We start from the raw sequence: 13,271 nt of genomic DNA, 5'->3' as shown, positions 1-13,271 counted from the left end.
ATTTTCATCACTATCATTAAGAACAATAACAATCACAGATCTAATTCTCTCAGCCATATTATACTCGTTCCCTTAGCCATATTAATCTTACCTCACAGCAATTTTATATACAATTGAAAAAATTGAGCTAAAACTATGATTCCCCTACAAAATAAAGTCACTTTGTATTACAAACTTTCTACCTATTCTGTTATCCAACTTCTCTGCATCCTTCTAAGGCATATTTAATTTGGAGTGTGATTCTGCAAAGGTTGTCAAAGGTTCCACTTGCATTATCCATAGGCACTATCAGTGCCCAGCGGCGAACATTCCCAGGATGGAGGTTCCTCAACAATGTGACCTCCTGGCCTAGAAACTGCAAAAATAGTATTCTATGAGATATCACTGATGATTTTCACAAGTGAAAATTCTGTTCACGCGTATATGGCTTTCCCATGACAAGAATGAAGCTTTGCTGATGAAGAAGTTATTGATGTGCCAAAGCACCAACAACATCTAGAGCATCCTACCAACATGGTTGTTATTTTCCCTATTTCGACAATGTGAATTCTGTCGGTACAGTGTGTGTTTCTTGAGTATTTTTATGCCACTGCAGTGACAAACCAGCCATCTCAGCTTTAAACACTTCTGAAGGAAGTGTGGGTAAGCAAAACCCAGTCTCCTCCCTTATTTTATAATGCACTTTGCTGCAAGTCATTCAGAACTTTGTCCCAACAAGTTGCGTAACCCGTGTGTTGTACCATTTGCCCCAGCTCTGTCTTTTACCCAGTCCAACTCAAAATAATTCTATCACTCTCAGCTATTTCAATAGAACTGGTTGCTGGCTGAGGCTGAAGTTATTATCCTGGAAGATATTGAAGCCACATGTTGAGGAAAGCTGAGAAGATGAGAGATGGGTTGTTTCCAAATCAGGAAACAACACAACCCTTCCTTTTCCCCCAAATTCCCATATTTCAATATAGCCAACAAAGTCTATTATTACCATGGTCAGACAGGAAAACGTGCGATATATAAATAAAGTGCAATGTAGTCACTTGGTGTGTAACAAGTATTTCCTATTCTGGATGAGCTGTACTTGATGGGAAACTTTTTTGTGGTGTTTGTTTACCATAAATGCAATTAAACAGTGTTCTCTGCAGAGATGCTGGAACAGATAAGTGTGTTCTCCAAATTAACTGTCTGCTTTAAAAAGCATTCTTTCTAGGAAAGGAAGAAGTCTTTCCTTCAGTGTGGACTAGGGCCTCACAAGCTTTTGCTATAAGACAGGAAAAATGATTTTGTGCAACTGAAAAACAAAACCATTACTAGACTCATCTGTTAATTATTACAGAGGAAAGATAAGACATTCACCTATTTCACTTCTTGCCTCTTTAAAGAAAAATCTTATATGTGAACATGGTCATCTCGTTCAATCATTGAAAATGTCTGTGAAAGTCTTTGCCGAACTCTGTGGAGCACGGATATGCATGCACGTGCTTGTGATTTTTCTTTGTTATAATGCAGAACACTATCTGTCTGTTTGTCTGTCTATGTAAACATTACAGTAACATGTTCGACTCTACAGTGCAGCCAAGAGTATCTAAAAAGTTCATAAACGATGGTTCCCTTTTCAGCCTTTCTGCCCTAACATTTTCAGCTAACTCTTCTGGAGATCCCAGAGTGAAACATAACACGTCCTGCCTGTTCATACAAAGTCTACTTGCTCAGTCAATTTTATAACAACAAAAATAGCTTTGGACTTTTCAGTTCACCCTAATCTTATCCACTATTTTTATTGCAACATTCTCAGTTTTGTGTTCACCACTTGAACAGTGCAACAACAGGGGCCCCAACCTGCAGCTCTGCTTTCCGCAGGAGGCAGAGACTTCAGGGAAAGCTGAAAGTGGCCCAACATGTTCCCTCCCCCTCAGGTCACAGCAATGAAAATCAGCATAAAGCAAACCACAACTGGGATGTGAATGTTCGCTGCTGAAAGTACGTTAAACTCAAAACGTTTGGCTTAGTCAGTGGCTGAGTGTTGTTTTCTTTTTTTCCTTTGTGCACTGACATTTGACCCCTTTTATAATATGCACCTTGCACCACTGGAACCTGGTTAGTTATTTATTAAACTCAGGTACCAATGGCTGACTTGTACATATCACGCTTTTAACTGCCTGGCGTTGCCCATGTGTGGAGGAGAGGGGGATGAAAGGCAATCGTCTTTGCGGTGAAATTCTGTCATATCGGCAGAAAGGAGCTGCAAAGTGCAGCAATTTGTACCTGACCTCTGATCTAAGAAGTCCGTACAAACCTTTGAACTTTGGATTGAAACTGAGAAATGAGGTTTACAAGTACAAGGAAGAGATTTCCAGCAGTCGTTACCTGTGCCCAGGGTTAATATTATAAATTTAAAAAAATGTTTAACCAAGGCAGGGACTCTCTCATGAGGCACCATTCCTGTGCCGGGTTAATTAAAGACAACTTAAATCTACTGAAATTACAGCTCGGTGGGAAATACCCATGGTTTGGAAATGAAATTTCTGTGCACTTCAGAAAAGGAGTGGGATGTGAGACAGAAGTTGTTTGAAATTCACCTTCTGCTGACCTTAACTGGGATTTTTTTTTTTAATTAAAAGCTGAAGAAATCAGACAAGCAACATTTGATTCACTATCATTTCTTCAGCAAAGAATGGAGCTGAAATGCGGAATGAAATAGAAATTATTAAAAAGAGTAGCAAAATGGCTCCTCCTTTGTTAACTTTATTTATTTTTATCCAACACATTATCTAATCTCAGTTATAGAGCACAGACCTAAATGAGAACTCATGGAAAAATAATCAAACCAACAACATTCCAACAAGCTCTTGATAGACGGTCTTATGGCCTTGTCTTGATGAGTAAAAAGGACACATTTTGCAGTCCTGTTAGATTAACTGTGTTAATTAAAAAGCTCTCTCAGCTCTTTCAGACACTGGCAAGGCCTTTGGTGCAACGCTATCGGTTCCATCGGTTAACACCGAAACAGGCCAGCATGGGCTTTGCTGGATCTCAAGGTCTTCGGGGTTCAACTGCAATAACATGATTGAAAAAGACACCCTTTCTACAGCCCAGCCTGCCATGCCATGGAGCGTCGCCAGGGATGGATGGCAGTAACGTTTTGCCGTGACATCCCTCATGTGTCCCAAGCATTGGCTGTCCTCCGCAGCAAGCCTGGGTGTGCAAAGGGTGAAGGAGCAGTTTACACACGTTTTGGAGCACAGCTGCAATCCCACCTGGCTCAGGACATGATACCATTATACACAACTGCTGCATCTGCTCCATGTGTGAACAAAACATTTTGCCATTGGTTTAAATTAGATCAAAACTGAACCTTACTTATAACAATTACATTTACTTTTTTTTAAAAAAAGTTTTAGATTCAAGTGATTTTTTCCAGATTTAAGTTCAAACTTCACTATTGTTATCAGCACTGACCCCAATAAAGCAATAAATGCATAAATAAAGATTAAGGTCACATGTCCTATGTCATATACAAACCTCAAACATTTCACATGCTACTTAAGAAGAATGGGAATAGAATAATATCAGAACTTAATTCTTTTAAAACACTGTCAAATATTCAGTATGCACGAGGAGTTTGTGTTAATAATAACTGCATATATACCTTGCTTGCTCAAACTTCCTAGCCACCTTCATTCTACAAATTCAAAATTCTGCAGCTAAAGCAAATAACCCACTTTTAAAGCTTGATTTTTATGTCAGTTTCTTGAATAAGAGCAGAACAAAATACCAGGCAGCACAAACAGCAAACAACAGAGACAGCCCAACTGAAAACACAATGTAAGGTCATTGTAAATAGCTACCTTTCACTTCGTTAACTTAAGATAATAGAAAGAACCTGATTTTGTTTGCTTTCTTCCATCTGAAATTTCACTATTTTAGTTTTCACTGTTCAGACATTCGCTTTGCTATTTGCTACTTACATTCTTTAAGTTATTCACATGTTAAGCTTGTAGTTGAAGCTTAGAAGTAGTTGCTTCTCAAACAACCCTTTAGGACCCTCTAAGGGAAGGCAAAACCCATACCCGGCACCTTGACAATGACATGCTTTCAGTCTGAACTCCCTGATAAACGAAAACCAGATAAAAAGCCCTACAGAGCAAACAAGATTTCCCTTACCTGCCCGGTCCCACGATCGAAGTGCGACAGGTTAAGAGGACTCACGCCTTTGCCCGAGCAACCTTTCTTCCTAATGGCAAGAGCCGTGTAACCTGGTTATACAGTTTATGCATCTTGTTATTGGCCAGCGAGCGTTAGCCATTTAAATTCCTTGGGAGTCATTTGTTAAGGGCTCTTAGGCTGAGGCTAAGTGGGTGGGACGGGAGCGAGAGAGAGGGGATGTTAGTGCTGCCAGATGCAGAGGGCTCTCCAAAGCGGTTTGAAGATTAATAGAAAACCATCTGCAATGAAGGGATCTTTGGAGGGGAGGCTGAGTCCAACCTTCGGGGAAGCATAGGAAAGAGAAACCATGATATTTTTGCAGGGAGGAGGAATTTGAAGATAAAGATTTCATTCAAAATTCAAAACTTGGAAAAAAGAGGGTGAAACATGTACAAACAACTCCTTCCTAGCACAAGGCGTTGTGCAAATAGCTTGAGTTACTCACAACAGATAAGATAAGAAAAGGGCATATTTTGCTTGACGGCATGCATTTTTTTCAGAGATTTTTTTTTCTTTATACATGTCTGGCAAAATTATTTCAGGCTGCACTGAATCAATTTACCTTTGCTTGTAAAAAAAAAAAGGTCTGTGGCTCCTGGAGCAAGAAGTTGGTTTACTGATCTCAGCAGCGGCGGGACGGTAAGAATAACTCAGCCTGTGCCATATACCCGGCGTGCACCACTTCAGTGGCAAACACGGAAACTCAAACTTGTTTGCTTGAAAGAAAAAAAGAGCTTGGTGCAGGAGTAAAATACAGGGGTGGTAAAACATGATTCATGATAGCAGAAATGGTCTGTACATAACAACGGAGCATTAGGCCCCGGGAGCACTTAGGCAAAGCAAACAACACACCTTCTCGAGCAGCCAAGAGGAGGAACTGCACTGAAACACTCCTTGGATGACGGATTTGCCTGGTCGGCAAGCAGTGTGCACAGCCAGCCGGCGGGAGAAGAGGGAGCAGGGCATGCCTTGGGAGACGGCTAATTTCTGGGAAACACCACTGCCCGGAGATGGTGGAAAGCAAACAGCATACTGCAGAAGCAAAACATCTACCACTTTCAGTCTTTTCCCAGTTTTTGTTGTTGTTGTTGGCACAGTCATTCCTTTCTTCTTTCTCTTTTTTTCCAAAAAGTAAAGCTTGGTCCAAATCTTCAGCCAAGCAGCACACGGGCAGCAACTTCAGGGCATCTTAGTGTGGAAGGAGAAGTGTCTTAACTTCTCAATGACAAACTGTGCACAGGGGTGGATTCTGCAGAGGAAGTACTGCCAGTTTGTGTCAGGTGGTCCTACATAATATTTTGTTCTTGGCCTTTGAGTGGTTTAATCTGGGCATGTAATATGTAGAGATATCTTTGTACTGCAGTCAGAGGCTGGTTGACAAAGCAGCAGGGTAGGGGGTCAACGGGTCTAGAGAGCACTAAAATTAGAAGGCTCCAAGTTAGAGAGAGAAATGTAGAGGATTGCAAAGATGGGCAAAAGAACCATCTTTGTAGTGGTTTCTGAGAGTGAACAGGAAGGATAGCTGTTGTACTGACACCGCAAGCCCAAACGGTGCTTGCAGTCACTCTGTTCTGGATTTTTAGACTTGTTCATCCACAGTACTGCGGCCGTGGGGTGTTAGGCACTGCACAAACACACCTGCAGCCAGGATACTACTCCCAAAATGCCTGCAGCCCGAGTCTACTGTACAAGTCTTTCACCTGCAGGATTCCTCTCTGCAAATGTTAACTCACTAGCTGCAAGAGCTGCAGAGAAGCAGGTTCTGCAGTGAAGCTGCAGCATGGAAATTAAATGGTTTGCCCAAGACTATGGAAGGAATCAGTCTTAAATCCAGGGGTAAAATCTAGGAGATTCTGCCAAGGTCAGATCCATGCCTCCATCCCACTGATCTCTATGGGAAAGTAAGTATAAAATATTTAGCTGATATAAGCTTGCAAAACTCCTCTCCATCAGATTAATTAATTTTTTAAAGACAGTATCCTTCTGTTTACTTTGCATTTTTCTGTTGGAAAACAAACTAAACTTTTAACCATAAGCATTGTAAAGTGGATCACATCAGCTACAGTCATGCAAATACTTGAATGCATAGGGAAGACTATTCTGGTGTATGAGGAATGAAAAACCACTGATGATAGTGAGATGATGGGATCATTTTTAGAAGGCTCTTGAATACACCATGTCAATTAGGATTGTGTAGGGAGGCCACTCAAACTATTAATTTTCATTTTATACTTTGACTTTTAGCTCCAGCTTGTTAGTTCCCAAGTTACGACCTGATTATTGTTTAAAACAATGAACACCAATAGATCAAGATATTGCAGGGTATTCTGAGGTGTTAGCATCCCCAATGGCAGAATTTGAAAATATATTAATTTGTCCTGCATGCTGTGCTTTTATGCGGAACTTAAGAAAGCTGGGCAGAATATTGCGTGTCCCCTAGCTTTCCCTGGCGTTAGGCACCTACATCCCTTTGGCTTCAAGCATGCTGTGTTCATAAAAATTACATTATTTTTTATATGCCTCTTTATGATGACTCTGGCATCGTAAGAGGGATACACCTAAGGCAGAGTGGAAAAGCATTAGGGGCAGAGCCATCCAAGCAGCAGGCTGGATGGATTATGTACATACATGCACACTCCTCTCCATACAGCATCCACTGCTCTGGCATAAGGATAGAAACACAATTTCTCTCCTAATATACAACTTGATTACAATGATGAAGTGTCACTGTTACAATAACAGCATTAAATATTTAGTTGTTTCCTCTTTTTGGTGATTGACAACTAAGCAGGGGCCAAATCCTAAGAAATGTGAAAGGGAACAGTGCAGAGAAAAGTCCATGTCTATGTTTCCAATAGACCTTCCATTTCCTTTTATTCTTTCCTGTAGTGGAATTACATGTGAAAGGTTTTTCCTAAATAATTCTTCTTCTGAATAGTGATAGAAAATACAGAAAATTTGAAGAAAAAAGTGAGATTCACTGGGATATGTTAATGCTTGTCAGCTAAGGACCTTTCCCCTGCCATAGAAAAAGCTTCCAAGGAGGTGGTGTGCTTCCCCTCAACTGTCTCTCTTCTGTAATACAAGCAGGTACATGCTCTGGCCTCTGCTGATCAGGTGCACTGGGCTCCTCAACACGATGACAAGCACTGATAAAACATTGGATCCCTTTCAGAGACTTTTAGAAGGATTGAAACCATATGCTTTGGGAGATCCAGAGGCTGATCACAGACATTATTTCATTGGGGTGGTGTCATTATCTGGATGAGAATTAGTATTTCTGATGATCATGGTAGGAAATAGGCTTTCAGGAGATATTTCAGGGTGGCAGCTTAGCATCGTGTAACAGTACAGACGTGAGCAAGCGAAGGGAGAAGGGAGAGAATGGACTAAACGGTGGGTTGGCTTTTGTGGTGATATTTGGTCTTCAAAACTGCTGAGAGGCTGTAGTGGAATGAGAAAGGAATATGCCAGGTAAAATATTTCACCGAAAGAACATGTGAATTTATAAGTGAACTGCAAGTTTTCCAATCTTAGTCTCAGAAAGTCTTTAGACTTTATGAGTATATTCACACATAAGCCACTCCTCAGCCACAACACAGCCACAAAAATCAGGATCTCATAATGTAGCAGACAGCCTTTTTTCCCTTTACTTTCTTTTCCTTCTCTTTTTAACAAAACCACTTTGTGTTTGGTGGAACAGGTTCCCACATGTTCACAGAACCATTTTATTGCCTATTTGAATGTTTAAAGGGACAACACCACTTATTTAAATGAATAACATGTTATTTTACACCTGTTCTTACACAATGTGAGTTAAGACAGCACAATTCGTCATTTCCTGACTTTTATAAGTTATTGCAGACCAAAACCTGGGGAGATCCTTCAGAGAACATACAGTCTGTAACAAGTACCACAACACCTACATTTTTTTTTCAGGTGGATAGAATACAACAAACACCACATACAATTATATGTCTCAAAACAGCTTTACTGTATAGTCTCAAGTGATTTTCAGAGGTATTTGGGCACCCAGGTAGACACTTGGAGACAACAGCTTTCCGAGTTCTCTTACAAAAGAGCCCTTTCCATGGGTAAGCTACGCCAGTGCTTTGACCTTTATCATGCCACATCACAGAGGATTCCCAGTAAACGCCCTTGACAAGGTGGACTGCCCTGCTGCCTTGCCAGCCCCAGCCACATCCCCCTTCCCAGCATGGAGAGGACAAAGTCACAGCCCTGAAGGTAGAGTCCCACACCAGGGGGAAAGTTGGTCAAACACACCTTGGGCTTTCCCCTTTTGTTTTTTTAATCTTGGGCTTCTCTGGTTCATGGGCAGTGAGAGAAGCCCTGAAAACCATGATGGTCCTAGACAAATTTTTTTGTTTTATTTTTAGTACACACATTAATTGTCATTCTGCAGTGAAAGTCAGCACAGAGGTTCACCCTGGAGAGTAGGCTCAGTTTCCCCATGTGCCATTTTGTGCTTTCATTTAAACCTGAAAGCAGGTTTTAGGTTCCAAAATGTAAGAAGACAGACAATGAACAAAGCCATGGAGTGCAATAGATTTTAATTAGCACATAAGGAAAGAAGGAAACCAGCAAAACCCAAAGGTTTTTTTATATTGTCACAATCATTACGTTTCTGTGGTATGTTTGCTTTCCATTAAAATAAATACAGGGTCGGTTCTGGATGGACATATCTACAAGGGACATTAACATGATGCTTGCTTTTTCAGTTGCGGGGTAAATAAAACACTATGGGAAAAAGGTTTAGCCCTCACTAGCCTGATGTGGCTGCTCAAGACCAGTGTTTCGCACCACAGCCTCACAAACATGCTAAATTGGTGTCCCCAGCGTGAAGTCCCACTCCATCCACAGCCACCCCGTGCAGCCTCCGCTTGTGCTGCCACAGGCATTTGTGAGGCTGCACCCCCCACACGCTCCCTGAACACCTGTGCTGGCAGAAGGGAAGAAGGTGGGACTGGTCCTTCTGTCAGCATTGCTGGCTTAAAGCGTTTGTTGAATCACCAGCAATGAGCAAACTCATGGGAAAATGGGAAAAATTTCTTTTGAAGCCTGCTGACTGTAGTTTCACAGCACAGCTCCCACTCCGGAGAAGCCAATGAGAGGTCACAGTGGGGTAGATGTTCTGTAACACCAAGGAACTCACTGAACCATCCAGAGAGATCAGAGGGTAGGACAGTAAACTGTTACTCTTTATAAGTTTGGATGCAGCCTGTGAATTTTAGTGCTGCAGGTTTCGAGAAGCTGAAGGTACTGGAGGAATCAAGGAGGGAGGTGCAGCATGGTAGTGTGAGCTCCACGGGTCACTGAAAGGCACCTGGTGGCCATCTCCTGTAGCTGGCAGGGATAACCAGCCAGCACAAGCCAACCATATACCAGCCAATTTTGATAATTAAAAGGTTCCCAGCAAATAACATTCTCACTGGTCCCCTCTGGGGCCTTTTTGCAAAAGAGAGCATCACAGGGGTTTGTGATACATGTTCACAAGAGGGAGGATAAAGAACTCCAGACCTATATATTTACAGCAGGCTTCCAGAATCAGGGTATGAAAATGAGTGTGGTTAGCACACATAACCCTCATTTACTCTCTTCCGGCAATTGCTCTGCCCACAGTAGAATATAAGAATATTAAGTGAAAGAGCTTTTCCTACAGCCAACGGGCATCATCTCTGGTTGGGGCATGAACTTTTATATTTTTGTTCTTAATATCTTATTGAAAATAAGACAATGAGCATCACTTGGAAATTGTTTGTAAAAAGAGATTATCAGATAAGGAAACTGACACAGTTCCCTTCAGAAACACAAATTTATTTTTCCACCTCCCAGTAACATGAAGGAAAAATTTAGACTAGAGGAGACTAAATGAGCTGCAGAGGAGTTGACTGTATCCATTAATTCTGGTGTCTCTTCCATTACATTTTATTACACGCTCACAACTTTCATGTCTCAGAACACCAATTTATCATCAGGGCTAGAAAAAGCAGCTTTTGATGGTGTCAGCAGAGTCTGAATTGCCATGCACAGAAAAGATGTCATTGCCAAAGAAGTCTGTGTTAAGCAGACCAAGCTTTATCCCAGTCCCATGCTGCCAGAATACCTGGGACAGGACTTTACATGGTGAAAAGCTGCTGTGACCGAGTCACCCTTTGGCAGCGTGTGCTGCCGTGAGTTGGGAGCGGGGTCACACCTCTTGGCCCATCGCCCTGCCTTGCATGGCGCACTTTGTCCCTGCAGCCCAGCGCAGATTCGCCTGAGCTGTCACATGCTCTCACCTAACCAGACCTTGCCCCTACACCCGGCCCCTCCTTTGCCAGTATCTGCATCCTGTCTGCTTCTCTCCACAGGCAGGCAGGATTTGGGCTGCAAACCTTTTGGCTGAGCTTTCTTCCCAGTGGCCAGCATTATACCAGAACCCAACTGTTGGCACACCGCTCCTGAGCCACTGCAGCTTGCTCTGGTTTTGTGCTGGTTTAAGCTATGCGACCTACAGGACGCTGCTCCCCGTCTAAGATGTGCTTCCACAGCAGGGGAAACAGCATGAGTTTGCCTGTAATTCCACCAAACATGTTATGTACAGCACAGGCAAGGTCCAGAGCTGCGCCTATACCGAGCCACTTGCACAACGCAGAAACACAAACCTAAACTAAGCGGCTCTTGGTATGAACTTTGCAACCCTGTGGTAAAACCGCCCACCATAATCAAACATGCTTAAATAGTAAAACAGCACTTTCAGCTCCGTGGCTGCACCTGGGCTGTGGCCACCACCAGTGCGGGGCTCCTGGGCATCATCCCCCTGACTGCCAGTGCTGGCCCAGGTCACTCTGCAGGGCAGAGCCAGCCTAATTAAACTTGGAATTCCTCAAGAGCTGTGTTATTGGGCAGCTCTCACTAATCATAGGAACGTGATTTTTTTTTTTTTTTTTACAGGACCACACTTCTGCTCTAAACTACTTGTCTCTTAGAGAAAGACCTCAGAGGAATGTTGACATAACTTACCCCTATAGATATTTGACAAGATAAAACAGGTGAAGTGTCTGTGATTTCAAGGACCATAATAGCTGAAATGTTTAGGAACGAGAAGAATGATCTGAATGGCTGTAATTATTAAATCCATCAGTTAAACTGCTCTTTCCCTTTCTCAGGAAATCAAATGTTTCCACAATGACCTAGGATCTGCCGCTCTTGAGCCACACACAAAGCCTGAGTGGGACGTATAACTCATTCAGGATGAACCTAAGCCCCACACTTCCTATCTCTAGGTGAAGGCTTGTATCTTCAAGAGGACATTTCCAAACTGGTAATAAACAAACCCTTGAGTTTAGCCTCTGAAGCTGTACAAAAAGGTCTTGAGACAGGAAGATCCCTTCCTTTGGCTGAAGGAGGGGTTGGAGACACAAAATGAGCTTTTCTGAGCAATATCTGCACCCTCAGCTCTGCCCTATTTATTTCTCATATTTCTTCTCTTCTGCAGGGTAGGTGCATTTAGACCCTGGGACTGCCCAGGGCAGGCATTGTGGGCAAGCCCACCTTGTTTTGGGGAGAAGGAGAAGACTCCAGATAAAAGACTCTGTAGTCTGCTGCCTTTGGGTCCAGGGAAGAGACCCCGGCATGTTTTATTCATTTGTAGAGACATAACAATGGCAACTACCATCCTCAACTGTTGGGCGTAAGTAATACTCTCCATGCACCTGGGACATTTGCTGTTTGCAAGGAGGGAATCTGCAACTAAACAGGAAATTGCAGCTTGTCAATGCATTATCTGGGTGACAAATGACTGTAATCCCGCAGACACAATCCCATTTTTTAAAACAAAACAAAGCAACCAAAACAAAAAAAAACCCAAACAGACAAATAACCAAACCAGATCAGCCAACCAACCAAAAACAACAGCAAAAACCAAGAACAAAACCAACAACAGTTAAATCTTCTCAGGAACTTAAGAAGGTCAGTGTCTTATCGCCCTTCTCCAAACCACACATGGCAAACTCCTAAACGAACTACATCTAATTGGTGGGAATACATATGAGTTACATTTTAAAGGTAAGCATGTTACCAAATATCCAGAGAAAGCTGCTACAGTCTCCATGCAACTAAAATCCTTGAAACCTCACCTTTCTAGGGTTGTGTGCTGTCTTCAGAGCACCAGAGGAGGTGAGCAGAGACCTCTGTTGGAGAACATTGCCCTTCCTGCTATGTTGCTGGAGATTATTCCAGAAAATAAAATGAATAATGTTCGCCCAGTCTGTTCAAGTCTTATCCTATTTGATTCACCAGTACACGATTTAGCACAGAATCTCTGAATATGAAAATGCAACATATTGTTGTCTAGTACACAGATTAATGTGGCAACAACCAGGTTGTCACTTGTCCCTCATCTGTCCAAATACTTAGACTTCCACATCAACCCTGAGGACTGAATTTTCTATCTGTAGAAGGGATTATTTGCTCTGTTTATATTTAAGACCGTATGTGAAGAGATGGTTGAAATTTTGTTCGTGTATAAGTTTATCTGAACGAAGCCAATTCACCCTTGGTGCCACATTATCATGTTTGACACCAGGGATTTAATTCGACTTGTCATATCTTTCACAGAATGAAACTGGTGGTATGTACAAGACAGCACATCCCAGAAAAAAACAAAGTCATCAGGTGGTGCATTTCCCTTGTTTTGATGTTTGTTCTTTCTAAAATGAAGCAAAATCTTTTTCTGAAGATCTGCCGCAAGACCAAAGAAGAGGAGTAAGGTTATACTGAAGGTTTAGACTGCTTTTCTTCGGACACTCTGAATTCTTTTGGGAACACTTATTGTTAAAAATGAAACCCAAGTGTATTAAAATTGCCTGGCACATTATTTCCTGAGTATATTGATGATGCCAACAAAGGAAAAGTAACTTCCTTATGCAGTCACTGAGCTATGTCATTTCAGAGAGAAAAAAAAAAAAATGTAATATTTTGAGTTTGTGCATTTACTCCTGAAAAGATAATTTTATACACATGAAACAGTTACTTTTGGTTACATAATGTTAAAAGAGCAATGGAAAAGT

The 13,271-nt window shown here is 41.9% G+C and overlaps 1 protein-coding gene across 6 annotated transcripts in view; it reads right to left on the bottom strand.

Annotated features, from left to right (window-relative positions):
* The window catches only part of RBM47 (RNA binding motif protein 47), a 79,423-nt gene that overhangs the window by 17,638 nt on the left and 48,514 nt on the right, over positions 1-13,271 (bottom strand). The gene's annotated exons all lie outside the window — the stretch shown is intronic.

This window comes from Streptopelia decaocto, assembly GCF_964273445.1.
Source record: "Streptopelia decaocto genome assembly, chromosome: 4".
NCBI classification, from domain to species: domain Eukaryota; kingdom Metazoa; phylum Chordata; class Aves; order Columbiformes; family Columbidae; genus Streptopelia; species Streptopelia decaocto.
The sequence above is the reverse complement of the archived record's forward strand: the minus strand, read 5'-3'. Positions and strand labels throughout refer to the sequence as shown.